This window comes from Hyla sarda, unplaced genomic scaffold (genome assembly GCF_029499605.1).
Source record: "Hyla sarda isolate aHylSar1 unplaced genomic scaffold, aHylSar1.hap1 scaffold_447, whole genome shotgun sequence".
NCBI lineage: Eukaryota > Metazoa > Chordata > Amphibia > Anura > Hylidae > Hyla > Hyla sarda.
Window position 1 is genome coordinate 49,895 of NW_026610460.1, and position 18,033 is coordinate 67,927.

Sequence of the window (18,033 nt, forward strand, 5' to 3'; positions counted from 1 at the left end):
GTGCGAGGCCCTTGCTAAATTCTGTGCACAGACTTTGAGATCTATGCTTTAGACTGTATCTAAACCTGCTCCAACATGGACTGACATTCTGGCCTACTTTCAGCCGATGCGACTTGTCTGTCGCTGAACAGTCGCTTTTTATGTATTCAGCACCTATGTATAATGTTGTAAAAATGCTCTAGAAGCTAAAGTCGCAGAAATGTCACACATATTTGGCCTGCAACTTTCTGTGCGACAAATTCAGACAGGAAAAATCAGTATAAATCCTTAGAAAATTATCCCCCAGTGTCTCCATCTGCTGGCGGTATTGAATAAGCATTGCTGCACTGATGGGGTATGCATTAGACGAAAAAAAAGAAGAAAAAGAAGAATAATACGCCCAGAAAAGAGGCGAAAAGGAGAAAAACGTAAAAAAACGTGAAAAAAAAGTAAGAGGAAGAGAAGGGAAAAAAAGGTGGAAATGGGTTTAAAAGTGATTTCGGCGGAGAAATATATATATATATATATATATATATATATATATATACGCGCACACACACACATATATATAAACGTATTCTCCGTTGAGATATTGCAGCCGCTGCTGTGTCCAGGCCCAGGAGCCTTAGCACTGTGCTGTGATGTCACTCAATACCACTGACATCACTAGGTGTAAACAACATCTCTCCTTTGCTGTGTATGTGACTATGGAGCTGTTTGGTGATGTCGTCTATTATGGCCTTCATAGAAGCAACAGGAGATTGTTGCATCCATCTAGAACCCTCAGAACTACAGTGCTATGATGTCACTCACTTCCACAGGCCTTGCAGAGTGTAAACAACAACAACCCAGCTTTGTTGTGTATGTAACCATAGGGATTGTGATGTCACCTAGAACCTTCACAGCAGCGACAGCTTTATGAGGAGCATCAGCACTGCTCTGCCTGAGCAGAACCATCACCGCCATAGGTTGTCAAATAACCCGGATTTAACCCACACAGGTAAGTCCAATGGGGTGCAGGCATGTCCTCTATGCTTACAGCTTCCCGTGGGTGTTGGTTTGATACCGTTTGGGGACAGCCAAGGAGGCATCTGCAGGCAACAAAGGTAGGTGTGTGCTTGTGTGTGTGTTTCCTATGCAGATCCTAAGCCCAGTGTCACATGCAAGTAGGAGGAGTAAGAAGGGTTCCTGGCAAATCCGGGTTATGGATTGCATTTAAAAAGGCCCCGTGGGAGTGCAATGGGCCCCTGTCTTGCTGCTTAGCAATAATGGTATGGGTTTAGGTTCTGCTGTGTGTACTGGTGGTTGACTGCCCCCCAGCCCAGAGTGTGCATGGAAAATTGTCTGGCAGCCTCCCTGACAGCAAGCAGTGATAGTGCCCATGAAGGGGACCTTGTTGGGCCCGCCCCTTTCACGGTTATCGCTTCTCGGCCTTTTGGCTAAGATCAAGTGTAGTATCTGTTCTTATCAGTTTAATATCTGATACGTCCCCTATCTGGGGACCATATATTAAATGGATTTTTGAGAACGGGGGCCGATTTCAAAGCTTGCTTCCGTCGCCCTATGCATTGACCCGATATGGCAGTATCTTCGGGTACAGTGCACCACCCCCTTACAGGGTTAAAAAGAAAGATTCCTACTTTCATTGCTACCTGCTTGCTGGCTAGCCAGCTAGCCAGCCCTGTGGGCCTTGCTGCTGCTGCTGCTGCTGCTGCTGCAGCCAAAAAACAAAAGGTGGTGCTGCTGCTGCTTCTGCTGCTTCTGCTTGTGTCTGGCCGCTGTTGGAGCGTCCAGGCACAGGACTTCTGCTGCTGCTGACTAAATGGCCTCCTTAATTGGATCATTTGAGTAGCCAGCACACCTGTGCAGGTAGGGCATGACATGATAGGCAGCTGCCTTGATAGCGGGTGGGTGCTGAATGTTCCTAATTGACAAAATAAGATTAATGCTTATGAAGAAATATAAAATCTCATCCCTTCCCCAATATCGCGCCACACCCCTACCCCTTAATTCCCTGGTTGAACTTGATGGACATATGTCTTTTTTCGACCGTACTAACTATGTAACTATGTAACATAACATGGGGGGGTCTCCTGGCTGTTCACACAGGTGTGTCATTGCTGTACATTGACCATGCATTGCTTCTGTGGTATTGCAAAGGCAAAGACAAATGCTTCCAGCCATCCATTGCACTAATGGATTGGTCATCAGCTGGCTGTCTATGTCCCGCATCAATATAGACCAAAGTACAGAGGGTTAGGCTATGCTATAGTGCACCTACCTGATGCATCAGAAGGTGCGAGGCCCTTGCTAAATTCTGTGCACAGACTTTGAGATCTATGCTTTAGACTGTATCTAAACCTGCTCCAACATGGACTGACATTCTGGCCTACTTTCAGCCGATGCGACTTGTCTGTCGCTGAACAGTCGCTTTTTATGTATTCAGCACCTATGTATAATGTTGTAAAAATGCTCTAGAAGCTAAAGTCGCAGAAATGTCACACATATTTGGCCTGCAACTTTCTGTGCGACAAATTCAGACAGGAAAAATCAGTATAAATCCTTAGAAAATTATCCCCCAGTGTCTCCATCTGCTGGCGGTATTGAATAAGCATTGCTGCACCGATGGGGTATGCATTAGACGAAAAAAAAGAAGAAAAAGAAGAATAATACGCCCAGAAAAGAGGCGAAAAGGAGAAAAACGTAAAAAAACGTGAAAAAAAAGTAAGAGGAAGAGAAGGGAAAAAAAGGTGGAAATGGGTTTAAAAGTGATTTCGGCGGAGAAATATATATATATATATATATATATATATATATATATATACGCGCACACACACACATATATATAAACGTATTCTCCGTTGAGATATTGCAGCCGCTGCTGTGTCCAGGCCCAGGAGCCTTAGCACTGTGCTGTGATGTCACTCAATACCACTGACATCACTAGGTGTAAACAACATCTCTCCTTTGCTGTGTATGTGACTATGGAGCTGTTTGGTGATGTCGTCTATTATGGCCTTCATAGAAGCAACAGGAGATTGTTGCATCCATCTAGAACCCTCAGAACTACAGTGCTATGATGTCACTCACTTCCACAGGCCTTGCAGAGTGTAAACAACAACAACCCAGCTTTGTTGTGTATGTAACCATAGGGATTGTGATGTCACCTAGAACCTTCACAGCAGCGACAGCTTTATGAGGAGCATCAGCACTGCTCTGCCTGAGCAGAACCATCACCGCCATAGGTTGTCAAATAACCCGGATTTAACCCACACAGGTAAGTCCAATGGGGTGCAGGCATGTCCTCTATGCTTACAGCTTCCCGTGGGTGTTGGTTTGATACCGTTTGGGGACAGCCAAGGAGGCATCTGCAGGCAACAAAGGTAGGTGTGTGCTTGTGTGTGTGTTTCCTATGCAGATCCTAAGCCCAGTGTCACATGCAAGTAGGAGGAGTAAGAAGGGTTCCTGGCAAATCCGGGTTATGGATTGCATTTAAAAAGGCCCCGTGGGAGTGCAATGGGCCCCTGTCTTGCTGCTTAGCAATAATGGTATGGGTTTAGGTTCTGCTGTGTGTACTGGTGGTTGACTGCCCCCCAGCCCAGAGTGTGCATGGAAAATTGTCTGGCAGCCTCCCTGACAGCAAGCAGTGATAGTGCCCATGAAGGGGACCTTGTTGGGCCCGCCCCTTTCACGGTTATCGCTTCTCGGCCTTTTGGCTAAGATCAAGTGTAGTATCTGTTCTTATCAGTTTAATATCTGATACGTCCCCTATCTGGGGACCATATATTAAATGGATTTTTGAGAACGGGGGCCGATTTCGAAGCTTGCTTCCGTCGCCCTATGCATTGACCCGATATGGCAGTATCTTCGGGTACAGTGCACCACCCCCTTACAGGGTTAAAAAGAAAGATTCCTACTTTCATTGCTACCTGCTTGCTGGCTAGCCAGCTAGCCAGCCCTGTGGGCCTTGCTGCTGCTGCTGCTGCTGCTGCTGCAGCCAAAAAACAAAAGGTGGTGCTGCTGCTGCTTCTGCTGCTTCTGCTTGTGTCTGGCCGCTGTTGGAGCGTCCAGGCACAGGACTTCTGCTGCTGCTGACTAAATGGCCTCCTTAATTGGATCATTTGAGTAGCCAGCACACCTGTGCAGGTAGGGCATGACATGATAGGCAGCTGCCTTGATAGCGGGTGGGTGCTGAATGTTCCTAATTGACAAAATAAGATTAATGCTTATGAAGAAATATAAAATCTCATCCCTTCCCCAATATCGCGCCACACCCCTACCCCTTAATTCCCTGGTTGAACTTGATGGACATATGTCTTTTTTCGACCGTACTAACTATGTAACTATGTAACATAACATGGGGGGGTCTCCTGGCTGTTCACACAGGTGTGTCATTGCTGTACATTGACCATGCATTGCTTCTGTGGTATTGCAAAGGCAAAGACAAATGCTTCCAGCCATCCATTGCACTAATGGATTGGTCATCAGCTGGCTGTCTATGTCCCGCATCAATATAGACCAAAGTACAGAGGGTTAGGCTATGCTATAGTGCACCTACCTGATGCATCAGAAGGTGCGAGGCCCTTGCTAAATTCTGTGCACAGACTTTGAGATCTATGCTTTAGACTGTATCTAAACCTGCTCCAACATGGACTGACATTCTGGCCTACTTTCAGCCGATGCGACTTGTCTGTCGCTGAACAGTCGCTTTTTATGTATTCAGCACCTATGTATAATGTTGTAAAAATGCTCTAGAAGCTAAAGTCGCAGAAATGTCACACATATTTGGCCTGCAACTTTCTGTGCGACAAATTCAGACAGGAAAAATCAGTATAAATCCTTAGAAAATTATCCCCCAGTGTCTCCATCTGCTGGCGGTATTGAATAAGCATTGCTGCACTGATGGGGTATGCATTAGACGAAAAAAAAGAAGAAAAAGAAGAATAATACGCCCAGAAAAGAGGCGAAAAGGAGAAAAACGTAAAAAAACGTGAAAAAAAAGTAAGAGGAAGAGAAGGGAAAAAAAGGTGGAAATGGGTTTAAAAGTGATTTCGGCGGAGAATATATATATATATATATATATATATATATATATATATATATATATACGCGCACACACACACATATATATAAACGTATTCTCCGTTGAGATATTGCAGCCGCTGCTGTGTCCAGGCCCAGGAGCCTTAGCACTGTGCTGTGATGTCACTCAATACCACTGACATCACTAGGTGTAAACAACATCTCTCCTTTGCTGTGTATGTGACTATGGAGCTGTTTGGTGATGTCGTCTATTATGGCCTTCATAGAAGCAACAGGAGATTGTTGCATCCATCTAGAACCCTCAGAACTACAGTGCTATGATGTCACTCACTTCCACAGGCCTTGCAGAGTGTAAACAACAACAACCCAGCTTTGTTGTGTATGTAACCATAGGGATTGTGATGTCACCTAGAACCTTCACAGCAGCGACAGCTTTATGAGGAGCATCAGCACTGCTCTGCCTGAGCAGAACCATCACCGCCATAGGTTGTCAAATAACCCGGATTTAACCCACACAGGTAAGTCCAATGGGGTGCAGGCATGTCCTCTATGCTTACAGCTTCCCGTGGGTGTTGGTTTGATACCGTTTGGGGACAGCCAAGGAGGCATCTGCAGGCAACAAAGGTAGGTGTGTGCTTGTGTGTGTGTTTCCTATGCAGATCCTAAGCCCAGTGTCACATGCAAGTAGGAGGAGTAAGAAGGGTTCCTGGCAAATCCGGGTTATGGATTGCATTTAAAAAGGCCCCGTGGGAGTGCAATGGGCCCCTGTCTTGCTGCTTAGCAATAATGGTATGGGTTTAGGTTCTGCTGTGTGTACTGGTGGTTGACTGCCCCCCAGCCCAGAGTGTGCATGGAAAATTGTCTGGCAGCCTCCCTGACAGCAAGCAGTGATAGTGCCCATGAAGGGGACCTTGTTGGGCCCGCCCCTTTCACGGTTATCGCTTCTCGGCCTTTTGGCTAAGATCAAGTGTAGTATCTGTTCTTATCAGTTTAATATCTGATACGTCCCCTATCTGGGGACCATATATTAAATGGATTTTTGAGAACGGGGGCCGATTTCGAAGCTTGCTTCCGTCGCCCTATGCATTGACCCGATATGGCAGTATCTTCGGGTACAGTGCACCACCCCCTTACAGGGTTAAAAAGAAAGATTCCTACTTTCATTGCTACCTGCTTGCTGGCTAGCCAGCTAGCCAGCCCTGTGGGCCTTGCTGCTGCTGCTGCTGCTGCTGCTGCAGCCAAAAAACAAAAGGTGGTGCTGCTGCTGCTTCTGCTGCTTCTGCTTGTGTCTGGCCGCTGTTGGAGCGTCCAGGCACAGGACTTCTGCTGCTGCTGACTAAATGGCCTCCTTAATTGGATCATTTGAGTAGCCAGCACACCTGTGCAGGTAGGGCATGACATGATAGGCAGCTGCCTTGATAGCGGGTGGGTGCTGAATGTTCCTAATTGACAAAATAAGATTAATGCTTATGAAGAAATATAAAATCTCATCCCTTCCCCAATATCGCGCCACACCCCTACCCCTTAATTCCCTGGTTGAACTTGATGGACATATGTCTTTTTTCGACCGTACTAACTATGTAACTATGTAACATAACATGGGGGGGTCTCCTGGCTGTTCACACAGGTGTGTCATTGCTGTACATTGACCATGCATTGCTTCTGTGGTATTGCAAAGGCAAAGACAAATGCTTCCAGCCATCCATTGCACTAATGGATTGGTCATCAGCTGGCTGTCTATGTCCCGCATCAATATAGACCAAAGTACAGAGGGTTAGGCTATGCTATAGTGCACCTACCTGATGCATCAGAAGGTGCGAGGCCCTTGCTAAATTCTGTGCACAGACTTTGAGATCTATGCTTTAGACTGTATCTAAACCTGCTCCAACATGGACTGACATTCTGGCCTACTTTCAGCCGATGCGACTTGTCTGTCGCTGAACAGTCGCTTTTTATGTATTCAGCACCTATGTATAATGTTGTAAAAATGCTCTAGAAGCTAAAGTCGCAGAAATGTCACACATATTTGGCCTGCAACTTTCTGTGCGACAAATTCAGACAGGAAAAATCAGTATAAATCCTTAGAAAATTATCCCCCAGTGTCTCCATCTGCTGGCGGTATTGAATAAGCATTGCTGCACTGATGGGGTATGCATTAGACGAAAAAAAAGAAGAAAAAGAAGAATAATACGCCCAGAAAAGAGGCGAAAAGGAGAAAAACGTAAAAAAACGTGAAAAAAAAGTAAGAGGAAGAGAAGGGAAAAAAAGGTGGAAATGGGTTTAAAAGTGATTTCGGCGGAGAAATATATATATATATATATATATATATATATATATATATATATATATATATATATATACGCGCACACACACACATATATATAAACGTATTCTCCGTTGAGATATTGCAGCCGCTGCTGTGTCCAGGCCCAGGAGCCTTAGCACTGTGCTGTGATGTCACTCAATACCACTGACATCACTAGGTGTAAACAACATCTCTCCTTTGCTGTGTATGTGACTATGGAGCTGTTTGGTGATGTCGTCTATTATGGCCTTCATAGAAGCAACAGGAGATTGTTGCATCCATCTAGAACCCTCAGAACTACAGTGCTATGATGTCACTCACTTCCACAGGCCTTGCAGAGTGTAAACAACAACAACCCAGCTTTGTTGTGTATGTAACCATAGGGATTGTGATGTCACCTAGAACCTTCACAGCAGCGACAGCTTTATGAGGAGCATCAGCACTGCTCTGCCTGAGCAGAACCATCACCGCCATAGGTTGTCAAATAACCCGGATTTAACCCACACAGGTAAGTCCAATGGGGTGCAGGCATGTCCTCTATGCTTACAGCTTCCCGTGGGTGTTGGTTTGATACCGTTTGGGGACAGCCAAGGAGGCATCTGCAGGCAACAAAGGTAGGTGTGTGCTTGTGTGTGTGTTTCCTATGCAGATCCTAAGCCCAGTGTCACATGCAAGTAGGAGGAGTAAGAAGGGTTCCTGGCAAATCCGGGTTATGGATTGCATTTAAAAAGGCCCCGTGGGAGTGCAATGGGCCCCTGTCTTGCTGCTTAGCAATAATGGTATGGGTTTAGGTTCTGCTGTGTGTACTGGTGGTTGACTGCCCCCCAGCCCAGAGTGTGCATGGAAAATTGTCTGGCAGCCTCCCTGACAGCAAGCAGTGATAGTGCCCATGAAGGGGACCTTGTTGGGCCCGCCCCTTTCACGGTTATCGCTTCTCGGCCTTTTGGCTAAGATCAAGTGTAGTATCTGTTCTTATCAGTTTAATATCTGATACGTCCCCTATCTGGGGACCATATATTAAATGGATTTTTGAGAACGGGGGCCGATTTCGAAGCTTGCTTCCGTCGCCCTATGCATTGACCCGATATGGCAGTATCTTCGGGTACAGTGCACCACCCCCTTACAGGGTTAAAAAGAAAGATTCCTACTTTCATTGCTACCTGCTTGCTGGCTAGCCAGCTAGCCAGCCCTGTGGGCCTTGCTGCTGCTGCTGCTGCTGCTGCTGCAGCCAAAAAACAAAAGGTGGTGCTGCTGCTGCTTCTGCTGCTTCTGCTTGTGTCTGGCCGCTGTTGGAGCGTCCAGGCACAGGACTTCTGCTGCTGCTGACTAAATGGCCTCCTTAATTGGATCATTTGAGTAGCCAGCACACCTGTGCAGGTAGGGCATGACATGATAGGCAGCTGCCTTGATAGCGGGTGGGTGCTGAATGTTCCTAATTGACAAAATAAGATTAATGCTTATGAAGAAATATAAAATCTCATCCCTTCCCCAATATCGCGCCACACCCCTACCCCTTAATTCCCTGGTTGAACTTGATGGACATATGTCTTTTTTCGACCGTACTAACTATGTAACTATGTAACATAACATGGGGGGGTCTCCTGGCTGTTCACACAGGTGTGTCATTGCTGTACATTGACCATGCATTGCTTCTGTGGTATTGCAAAGGCAAAGACAAATGCTTCCAGCCATCCATTGCACTAATGGATTGGTCATCAGCTGGCTGTCTATGTCCCGCATCAATATAGACCAAAGTACAGAGGGTTAGGCTATGCTATAGTGCACCTACCTGATGCATCAGAAGGTGCGAGGCCCTTGCTAAATTCTGTGCACAGACTTTGAGATCTATGCTTTAGACTGTATCTAAACCTGCTCCAACATGGACTGACATTCTGGCCTACTTTCAGCCGATGCGACTTGTCTGTCGCTGAACAGTCGCTTTTTATGTATTCAGCACCTATGTATAATGTTGTAAAAATGCTCTAGAAGCTAAAGTCGCAGAAATGTCACACATATTTGGCCTGCAACTTTCTGTGCGACAAATTCAGACAGGAAAAATCAGTATAAATCCTTAGAAAATTATCCCCCAGTGTCTCCATCTGCTGGCGGTATTGAATAAGCATTGCTGCACTGATGGGGTATGCATTAGACGAAAAAAAAGAAGAAAAAGAAGAATAATACGCCCAGAAAAGAGGCGAAAAGGAGAAAAACGTAAAAAAACGTGAAAAAAAAGTAAGAGGAAGAGAAGGGAAAAAAAGGTGGAAATGGGTTTAAAAGTGATTTCGGCGGAGAATATATATATATATATATATATATATATATATATATATATATATATACGCGCACACACACACATATATATAAACGTATTCTCCGTTGAGATATTGCAGCCGCTGCTGTGTCCAGGCCCAGGAGCCTTAGCACTGTGCTGTGATGTCACTCAATACCACTGACATCACTAGGTGTAAACAACATCTCTCCTTTGCTGTGTATGTGACTATGGAGCTGTTTGGTGATGTCGTCTATTATGGCCTTCATAGAAGCAACAGGAGATTGTTGCATCCATCTAGAACCCTCAGAACTACAGTGCTATGATGTCACTCACTTCCACAGGCCTTGCAGAGTGTAAACAGCAACAACCCAGCTTTGTTGTGTATGTAACCATAGGGATTGTGATGTCACCTAGAACCTTCACAGCAGCGACAGCTTTATGAGGAGCATCAGCACTGCTCTGCCTGAGCAGAACCATCACCGCCATAGGTTGTCAAATAACCCGGATTTAACCCACACAGGTAAGTCCAATGGGGTGCAGGCATGTCCTCTATGCTTACAGCTTCCCGTGGGTGTTGGTTTGATACCGTTTGGGGACAGCCAAGGAGGCATCTGCAGGCAACAAAGGTAGGTGTGTGCTTGTGTGTGTTTCCTATGCAGATCCTAAGCCCAGTGTCACATGCAAGTAGGAGGAGTAAGAAGGGTTCCTGGCAAATCCGGGTTATGGATTGCATTTAAAAAGGCCCCGTGGGAGTGCAATGGGCCCCTGTCTTGCTGCTTAGCAATAATGGTATGGGTTTAGGTTCTGCTGTGTGTACTGGTGGTTGACTGCCCCCCAGCCCAGAGTGTGCATGGAAAATTGTCTGGCAGCCTCCCTGACAGCAAGCAGTGATAGTGCCCATGAAGGGGACCTTGTTGGGCCCGCCCCTTTCACGGTTATCGCTTCTCGGCCTTTTGGCTAAGATCAAGTGTAGTATCTGTTCTTATCAGTTTAATATCTGATACGTCCCCTATCTGGGGACCATATATTAAATGGATTTTTGAGAACGGGGGCCGATTTCGAAGCTTGCTTCCGTCGCCCTATGCATTGACCCGATATGGCAGTATCTTCGGGTACAGTGCACCACCCCCTTACAGGGTTAAAAAGAAAGATTCCTACTTTCATTGCTACCTGCTTGCTGGCTAGCCAGCTAGCCAGCCCTGTGGGCCTTGCTGCTGCTGCTGCTGCTGCTGCTGCTGCTGCTGCAGCCAAAAAACAAAAGGTGGTGCTGCTGCTGCTTCTGCTGCTTCTGCTTGTGTCTGGCCGCTGTTGGAGCGTCCAGGCACAGGACTTCTGCTGCTGCTGACTAAATGGCCTCCTTAATTGGATCATTTGAGTAGCCAGCACACCTGTGCAGGTAGGGCATGACATGATAGGCAGCTGCCTTGATAGCGGGTGGGTGCTGAATGTTCCTAATTGACAAAATAAGATTAATGCTTATGAAGAAATATAAAATCTCATCCCTTCCCCAATATCGCGCCACACCCCTACCCCTTAATTCCCTGGTTGAACTTGATGGACATATGTCTTTTTTCGACCGTACTAACTATGTAACTATGTAACATAACATGGGGGGGTCTCCTGGCTGTTCACACAGGTGTGTCATTGCTGTACATTGACCATGCATTGCTTCTGTGGTATTGCAAAGGCAAAGACAAATGCTTCCAGCCATCCATTGCACTAATGGATTGGTCATCAGCTGGCTGTCTATGTCCCGCATCAATATAGACCAAAGTACAGAGGGTTAGGCTATGCTATAGTGCACCTACCTGATGCATCAGAAGGTGCGAGGCCCTTGCTAAATTCTGTGCACAGACTTTGAGATCTATGCTTTAGACTGTATCTAAACCTGCTCCAACATGGACTGACATTCTGGCCTACTTTCAGCCGATGCGACTTGTCTGTCGCTGAACAGTCGCTTTTTATGTATTCAGCACCTATGTATAATGTTGTAAAAATGCTCTAGAAGCTAAAGTCGCAGAAATGTCACACATATTTGGCCTGCAACTTTCTGTGCGACAAATTCAGACAGGAAAAATCAGTATAAATCCTTAGAAAATTATCCCCCAGTGTCTCCATCTGCTGGCGGTATTGAATAAGCATTGCTGCACTGATGGGGTATGCATTAGACGAAAAAAAAGAAGAAAAAGAAGAATAATACGCCCAGAAAAGAGGCGAAAAGGAGAAAAACGTAAAAAAACGTGAAAAAAAAGTAAGAGGAAGAGAAGGGAAAAAAAGGTGGAAATGGGTTTAAAAGTGATTTCGGCGGAGAAATATATATATATATATATATATATATATATATATATATATATACGCGCACACACACACATATATATAAACGTATTCTCCGTTGAGATATTGCAGCCGCTGCTGTGTCCAGGCCCAGGAGCCTTAGCACTGTGCTGTGATGTCACTCAATACCACTGACATCACTAGGTGTAAACAACATCTCTCCTTTGCTGTGTATGTGACTATGGAGCTGTTTGGTGATGTCGTCTATTATGGCCTTCATAGAAGCAACAGGAGATTGTTGCATCCATCTAGAACCCTCAGAACTACAGTGCTATGATGTCACTCACTTCCACAGGCCTTGCAGAGTGTAAACAACAACAACCCAGCTTTGTTGTGTATGTAACCATAGGGATTGTGATGTCACCTAGAACCTTCACAGCAGCGACAGCTTTATGAGGAGCATCAGCACTGCTCTGCCTGAGCAGAACCATCACCGCCATAGGTTGTCAAATAACCCGGATTTAACCCACACAGGTAAGTCCAATGGGGTGCAGGCATGTCCTCTATGCTTACAGCTTCCCGTGGGTGTTGGTTTGATACCGTTTGGGGACAGCCAAGGAGGCATCTGCAGGCAACAAAGGTAGGTGTGTGCTTGTGTGTGTGTTTCCTATGCAGATCCTAAGCCCAGTGTCACATGCAAGTAGGAGGAGTAAGAAGGGTTCCTGGCAAATCCGGGTTATGGATTGCATTTAAAAAGGCCCCGTGGGAGTGCAATGGGCCCCTGTCTTGCTGCTTAGCAATAATGGTATGGGTTTAGGTTCTGCTGTGTGTACTGGTGGTTGACTGCCCCCCAGCCCAGAGTGTGCATGGAAAATTGTCTGGCAGCCTCCCTGACAGCAAGCAGTGATAGTGCCCATGAAGGGGACCTTGTTGGGCCCGCCCCTTTCACGGTTATCGCTTCTCGGCCTTTTGGCTAAGATCAAGTGTAGTATCTGTTCTTATCAGTTTAATATCTGATACGTCCCCTATCTGGGGACCATATATTAAATGGATTTTTGAGAACGGGGGCCGATTTCGAAGCTTGCTTCCGTCGCCCTATGCATTGACCCGATATGGCAGTATCTTCGGGTACAGTGCACCACCCCCTTACAGGGTTAAAAAGAAAGATTCCTACTTTCATTGCTACCTGCTTGCTGGCTAGCCAGCTAGCCAGCCCTGTGGGCCTTGCTGCTGCTGCTGCTGCTGCAGCCAAAAAACAAAAGGTGGTGCTGCTGCTGCTTCTGCTGCTTCTGCTTGTGTCTGGCCGCTGTTGGAGCGTCCAGGCACAGGACTTCTGCTGCTGCTGACTAAATGGCCTCCTTAATTGGATCATTTGAGTAGCCAGCACACCTGTGCAGGTAGGGCATGACATGATAGGCAGCTGCCTTGATAGCGGGTGGGTGCTGAATGTTCCTAATTGACAAAATAAGATTAATGCTTATGAAGAAATATAAAATCTCATCCCTTCCCCAATATCGCGCCACACCCCTACCCCTTAATTCCCTGGTTGAACTTGATGGACATATGTCTTTTTTCGACCGTACTAACTATGTAACTATGTAACATAACATGGGGGGGTCTCCTGGCTGTTCACACAGGTGTGTCATTGCTGTACATTGACCATGCATTGCTTCTGTGGTATTGCAAAGGCAAAGACAAATGCTTCCAGCCATCCATTGCACTAATGGATTGGTCATCAGCTGGCTGTCTATGTCCCGCATCAATATAGACCAAAGTACAGAGGGTTAGGCTATGCTATAGTGCACCTACCTGATGCATCAGAAGGTGCGAGGCCCTTGCTAAATTCTGTGCACAGACTTTGAGATCTATGCTTTAGACTGTATCTAAACCTGCTCCAACATGGACTGACATTCTGGCCTACTTTCAGCCGATGCGACTTGTCTGTCGCTGAACAGTCGCTTTTTATGTATTCAGCACCTATGTATAATGTTGTAAAAATGCTCTAGAAGCTAAAGTCGCAGAAATGTCACACATATTTGGCCTGCAACTTTCTGTGCGACAAATTCAGACAGGAAAAATCAGTATAAATCCTTAGAAAATTATCCCCCAGTGTCTCCATCTGCTGGCGGTATTGAATAAGCATTGCTGCACTGATGGGGTATGCATTAGACGAAAAAAAAGAAGAAAAAGAAGAATAATACGCCCAGAAAAGAGGCGAAAAGGAGAAAAACGTAAAAAAACGTGAAAAAAAAGTAAGAGGAAGAGAAGGGAAAAAAAGGTGGAAATGGGTTTAAAAGTGATTTCGGCGGAGAAATATATATATATATATATATATATATATATATATATATATATACGCGCACACACACACATATATATAAACATATTCTCCGTTGAGATATTGCAGCCGCTGCTGTGTCCAGGCCCAGGAGCCTTAGCACTGTGCTGTGATGTCACTCAATACCACTGACATCACTAGGTGTAAACAACATCTCTCCTTTGCTGTGTATGTGACTATGGAGCTGTTTGGTGATGTCGTCTATTATGGCCTTCATAGAAGCAACAGGAGATTGTTGCATCCATCTAGAACCCTCAGAACTACAGTGCTATGATGTCACTCACTTCCACAGGCCTTGCAGAGTGTAAACAACAACAACCCAGCTTTGTTGTGTATGTAACCATAGGGATTGTGATGTCACCTAGAACCTTCACAGCAGCGACAGCTTTATGAGGAGCATCAGCACTGCTCTGCCTGAGCAGAACCATCACCGCCATAGGTTGTCAAATAACCCGGATTTAACCCACACAGGTAAGTCCAATGGGGTGCAGGCATGTCCTCTATGCTTACAGCTTCCCGTGGGTGTTGGTTTGATACCGTTTGGGGACAGCCAAGGAGGCATCTGCAGGCAACAAAGGTAGGTGTGTGCTTGTGTGTGTGTTTCCTATGCAGATCCTAAGCCCAGTGTCACATGCAAGTAGGAGGAGTAAGAAGGGTTCCTGGCAAATCCGGGTTATGGATTGCATTTAAAAAGGCCCCGTGGGAGTGCAATGGGCCCCTGTCTTGCTGCTTAGCAATAATGGTATGGGTTTAGGTTCTGCTGTGTGTACTGGTGGTTGACTGCCCCCCAGCCCAGAGTGTGCATGGAAAATTGTCTGGCAGCCTCCCTGACAGCAAGCAGTGATAGTGCCCATGAAGGGGACCTTGTTGGGCCCGCCCCTTTCACGGTTATCGCTTCTCGGCCTTTTGGCTAAGATCAAGTGTAGTATCTGTTCTTATCAGTTTAATATCTGATACGTCCCCTATCTGGGGACCATATATTAAATGGATTTTTGAGAACGGGGGCCGATTTCGAAGCTTGCTTCCGTCGCCCTATGCATTGACCCGATATGGCAGTATCTTCGGGTACAGTGCACCACCCCCTTACAGGGTTAAAAAGAAAGATTCCTACTTTCATTGCTACCTGCTTGCTGGCTAGCCAGCTAGCCAGCCCTGTGGGCCTTGCTGCTGCTGCTGCTGCTGCTGCTGCAGCCAAAAAACAAAAGGTGGTGCTGCTGCTGCTTCTGCTGCTTCTGCTTGTGTCTGGCCGCTGTTGGAGCGTCCAGGCACAGGACTTCTGCTGCTGCTGACTAAATGGCCTCCTTAATTGGATCATTTGAGTAGCCAGCACACCTGTGCAGGTAGGGCATGACATGATAGGCAGCTGCCTTGATAGCGGGTGGGTGCTGAATGTTCCTAATTGACAAAATAAGATTAATGCTTATGAAGAAATATAAAATCTCATCCCTTCCCCAATATCGCGCCACACCCCTACCCCTTAATTCCCTGGTTGAACTTGATGGACATATGTCTTTTTTCGACCGTACTAACTATGTAACTATGTAACATAACATGGGGGGGTCTCCTGGCTGTTCACACAGGTGTGTCATTGCTGTACATTGACCATGCATTGCTTCTGTGGTATTGCAAAGGCAAAGACAAATGCTTCCAGCCATCCATTGCACTAATGGATTGGTCATCAGCTGGCTGTCTATGTCCCGCATCAATATAGACCAAAGTACAGAGGGTTAGGCTATGCTATAGTGCACCTACCTGATGCATCAGAAGGTGCGAGGCCCTTGCTAAATTCTGTGCACAGACTTTGAGATCTATGCTTTAGACTGTATCTAAACCTGCTCCAACATGGACTGACATTCTGGCCTACTTTCAGCCGATGCGACTTGTCTGTCGCTGAACAGTCGCTTTTTATGTATTCAGCACCTATGTATAATGTTGTAAAAATGCTCTAGAAGCTAAAGTCGCAGAAATGTCACACATATTTGGCCTGCAACTTTCTGTGCGACAAATTCAGACAGGAAAAATCAGTATAAATCCTTAGAAAATTATCCCCCAGTGTCTCCATCTGCTGGCGGTATTGAATAAGCATTGCTGCACTGATGGGGTATGCATTAGACGAAAAAAAAGAAGAAAAAGAAGAATAATACGCCCAGAAAAGAGGCGAAAAGGAGAAAAACGTAAAAAAACGTGAAAAAAAAGTAAGAGGAAGAGAAGGGAAAAAAAGGTGGAAATGGGTTTAAAAGTGATTTCGGCGGAGAAATATATATATATATATATATATATATATATATATATACGCGCACACACACACATATATATAAACGTATTCTCCGTTGAGATATTGCAGCCGCTGCTGTGTCCAGGCCCAGGAGCCTTAGCACTGTGCTGTGATGTCACTCAATACCACTGACATCACTAGGTGTAAACAACATCTCTCCTTTGCTGTGTATGTGACTATGGAGCTGTTTGGTGATGTCGTCTATTATGGCCTTCATAGAAGCAACAGGAGATTGTTGCATCCATCTAGAACCCTCAGAACTACAGTGCTATGATGTCACTCACTTCCACAGGCCTTGCAGAGTGTAAACAACAACAACCCAGCTTTGTTGTGTATGTAACCATAGGGATTGTGATGTCACCTAGAACCTTCACAGCAGCGACAGCTTTATGAGGAGCATCAGCACTGCTCTGCCTGAGCAGAACCATCACCGCCATAGGTTGTCAAATAACCCGGATTTAACCCACACAGGTAAGTCCAATGGGGTGCAGGCATGTCCTCTATGCTTACAGCTTCCCGTGGGTGTTGGTTTGATACCGTTTGGGGACAGCCAAGGAGGCATCTGCAGGCAACAAAGGTAGGTGTGTGCTTGTGTGTGTGTTTCCTATGCAGATCCTAAGCCCAGTGTCACATGCAAGTAGGAGGAGTAAGAAGGGTTCCTGGCAAATCCGGGTTATGGATTGCATTTAAAAAGGCCCCGTGGGAGTGCAATGGGCCCCTGTCTTGCTGCTTAGCAATAATGGTATGGGTTTAGGTTCTGCTGTGTGTACTGGTGGTTGACTGCCCCCCAGCCCAGAGTGTGCATGGAAAATTGTCTGGCAGCCTCCCTGACAGCAAGCAGTGATAGTGCCCATGAAGGGGACCTTGTTGGGCCCGCCCCTTTCACGGTTATCGCTTCTCGGCCTTTTGGCTAAGATCAAGTGTAGTATCTGTTCTTATCAGTTTAATATCTGATACGTCCCCTATCTGGGGACCATATATTAAATGGATTTTTGAGAACGGGGGCCGATTTCGAAGCTTGCTTCCGTCGCCCTATGCATTGACCCGATATGGCAGTATCTTCGGGTACAGTGCACCACCCCCTTACAGGGTTAAAAAGAAAGATTCCTACTTTCATTGCTACCTGCTTGCTGGCTAGCCAGCTAGCCAGCCCTGTGGGCCTTGCTGCTGCTGCTGCTGCTGCTGCTGCAGCCAAAAAACAAAAGGTGGTGCTGCTGCTGCTTCTGCTGCTTCTGCTTGTGTCTGGCCGCTGTTGGAGCGTCCAGGCACAGGACTTCTGCTGCTGCTGACTAAATGGCCTCCTTAATTGGATCATTTGAGTAGCCAGCACACCTGTGCAGGTAGGGCATGACATGATAGGCAGCTGCCTTGATAGCGGGTGGGTGCTGAATGTTCCTAATTGACAAAATAAGATTAATGCTTATGAAGAAATATAAAATCTCATCCCTTCCCCAATATCGCGCCACACCCCTACCCCTTAATTCCCTGGTTGAACTTGATGGACATATGTCTTTTTTCGACCGTACTAACTATGTAACTATGTAACA

General features: G+C 46.1%; 8 non-coding genes across 8 annotated transcripts; all 8 read left to right on the forward strand.

Annotated features, from left to right (window-relative positions):
• Positions 1–1,398: 1,398 nt before the first annotated feature.
• On the forward strand, positions 1,399–1,589 carry LOC130335056 (U2 spliceosomal RNA). Its single transcript, XR_008876765.1, has one exon. It is a non-coding gene; the product is annotated as a U2 spliceosomal RNA (small nuclear RNA).
• A 2,086-nt stretch (positions 1,590–3,675) lies between these two features.
• On the forward strand, positions 3,676–3,866 carry LOC130335086 (U2 spliceosomal RNA). Its single transcript, XR_008876782.1, has one exon. It is a non-coding gene; the product is annotated as a U2 spliceosomal RNA (small nuclear RNA).
• A 2,093-nt stretch (positions 3,867–5,959) lies between these two features.
• On the forward strand, positions 5,960–6,150 carry LOC130335087 (U2 spliceosomal RNA). The gene has a single exon (XR_008876783.1). It is a non-coding gene; the product is annotated as a U2 spliceosomal RNA (small nuclear RNA).
• A 2,104-nt stretch (positions 6,151–8,254) lies between these two features.
• On the forward strand, positions 8,255–8,445 carry LOC130335088 (U2 spliceosomal RNA). Its single transcript, XR_008876784.1, has one exon. It is a non-coding gene; the product is annotated as a U2 spliceosomal RNA (small nuclear RNA).
• Positions 8,446–10,536: 2,091 nt separating this feature from the next.
• On the forward strand, positions 10,537–10,727 carry LOC130335089 (U2 spliceosomal RNA). The gene has a single exon (XR_008876785.1). It is a non-coding gene; the product is annotated as a U2 spliceosomal RNA (small nuclear RNA).
• Positions 10,728–12,826: 2,099 nt separating this feature from the next.
• LOC130335090 (U2 spliceosomal RNA) lies at positions 12,827–13,017 on the forward strand. The gene has a single exon (XR_008876786.1). It is a non-coding gene; the product is annotated as a U2 spliceosomal RNA (small nuclear RNA).
• A 2,084-nt stretch (positions 13,018–15,101) lies between these two features.
• LOC130335092 (U2 spliceosomal RNA) lies at positions 15,102–15,292 on the forward strand. The gene has a single exon (XR_008876787.1). It is a non-coding gene; the product is annotated as a U2 spliceosomal RNA (small nuclear RNA).
• Positions 15,293–17,376: 2,084 nt separating this feature from the next.
• Positions 17,377–17,567, forward strand: LOC130335093 (U2 spliceosomal RNA). The gene has a single exon (XR_008876788.1). It is a non-coding gene; the product is annotated as a U2 spliceosomal RNA (small nuclear RNA).
• Positions 17,568–18,033: the final 466 nt, after the last annotated feature.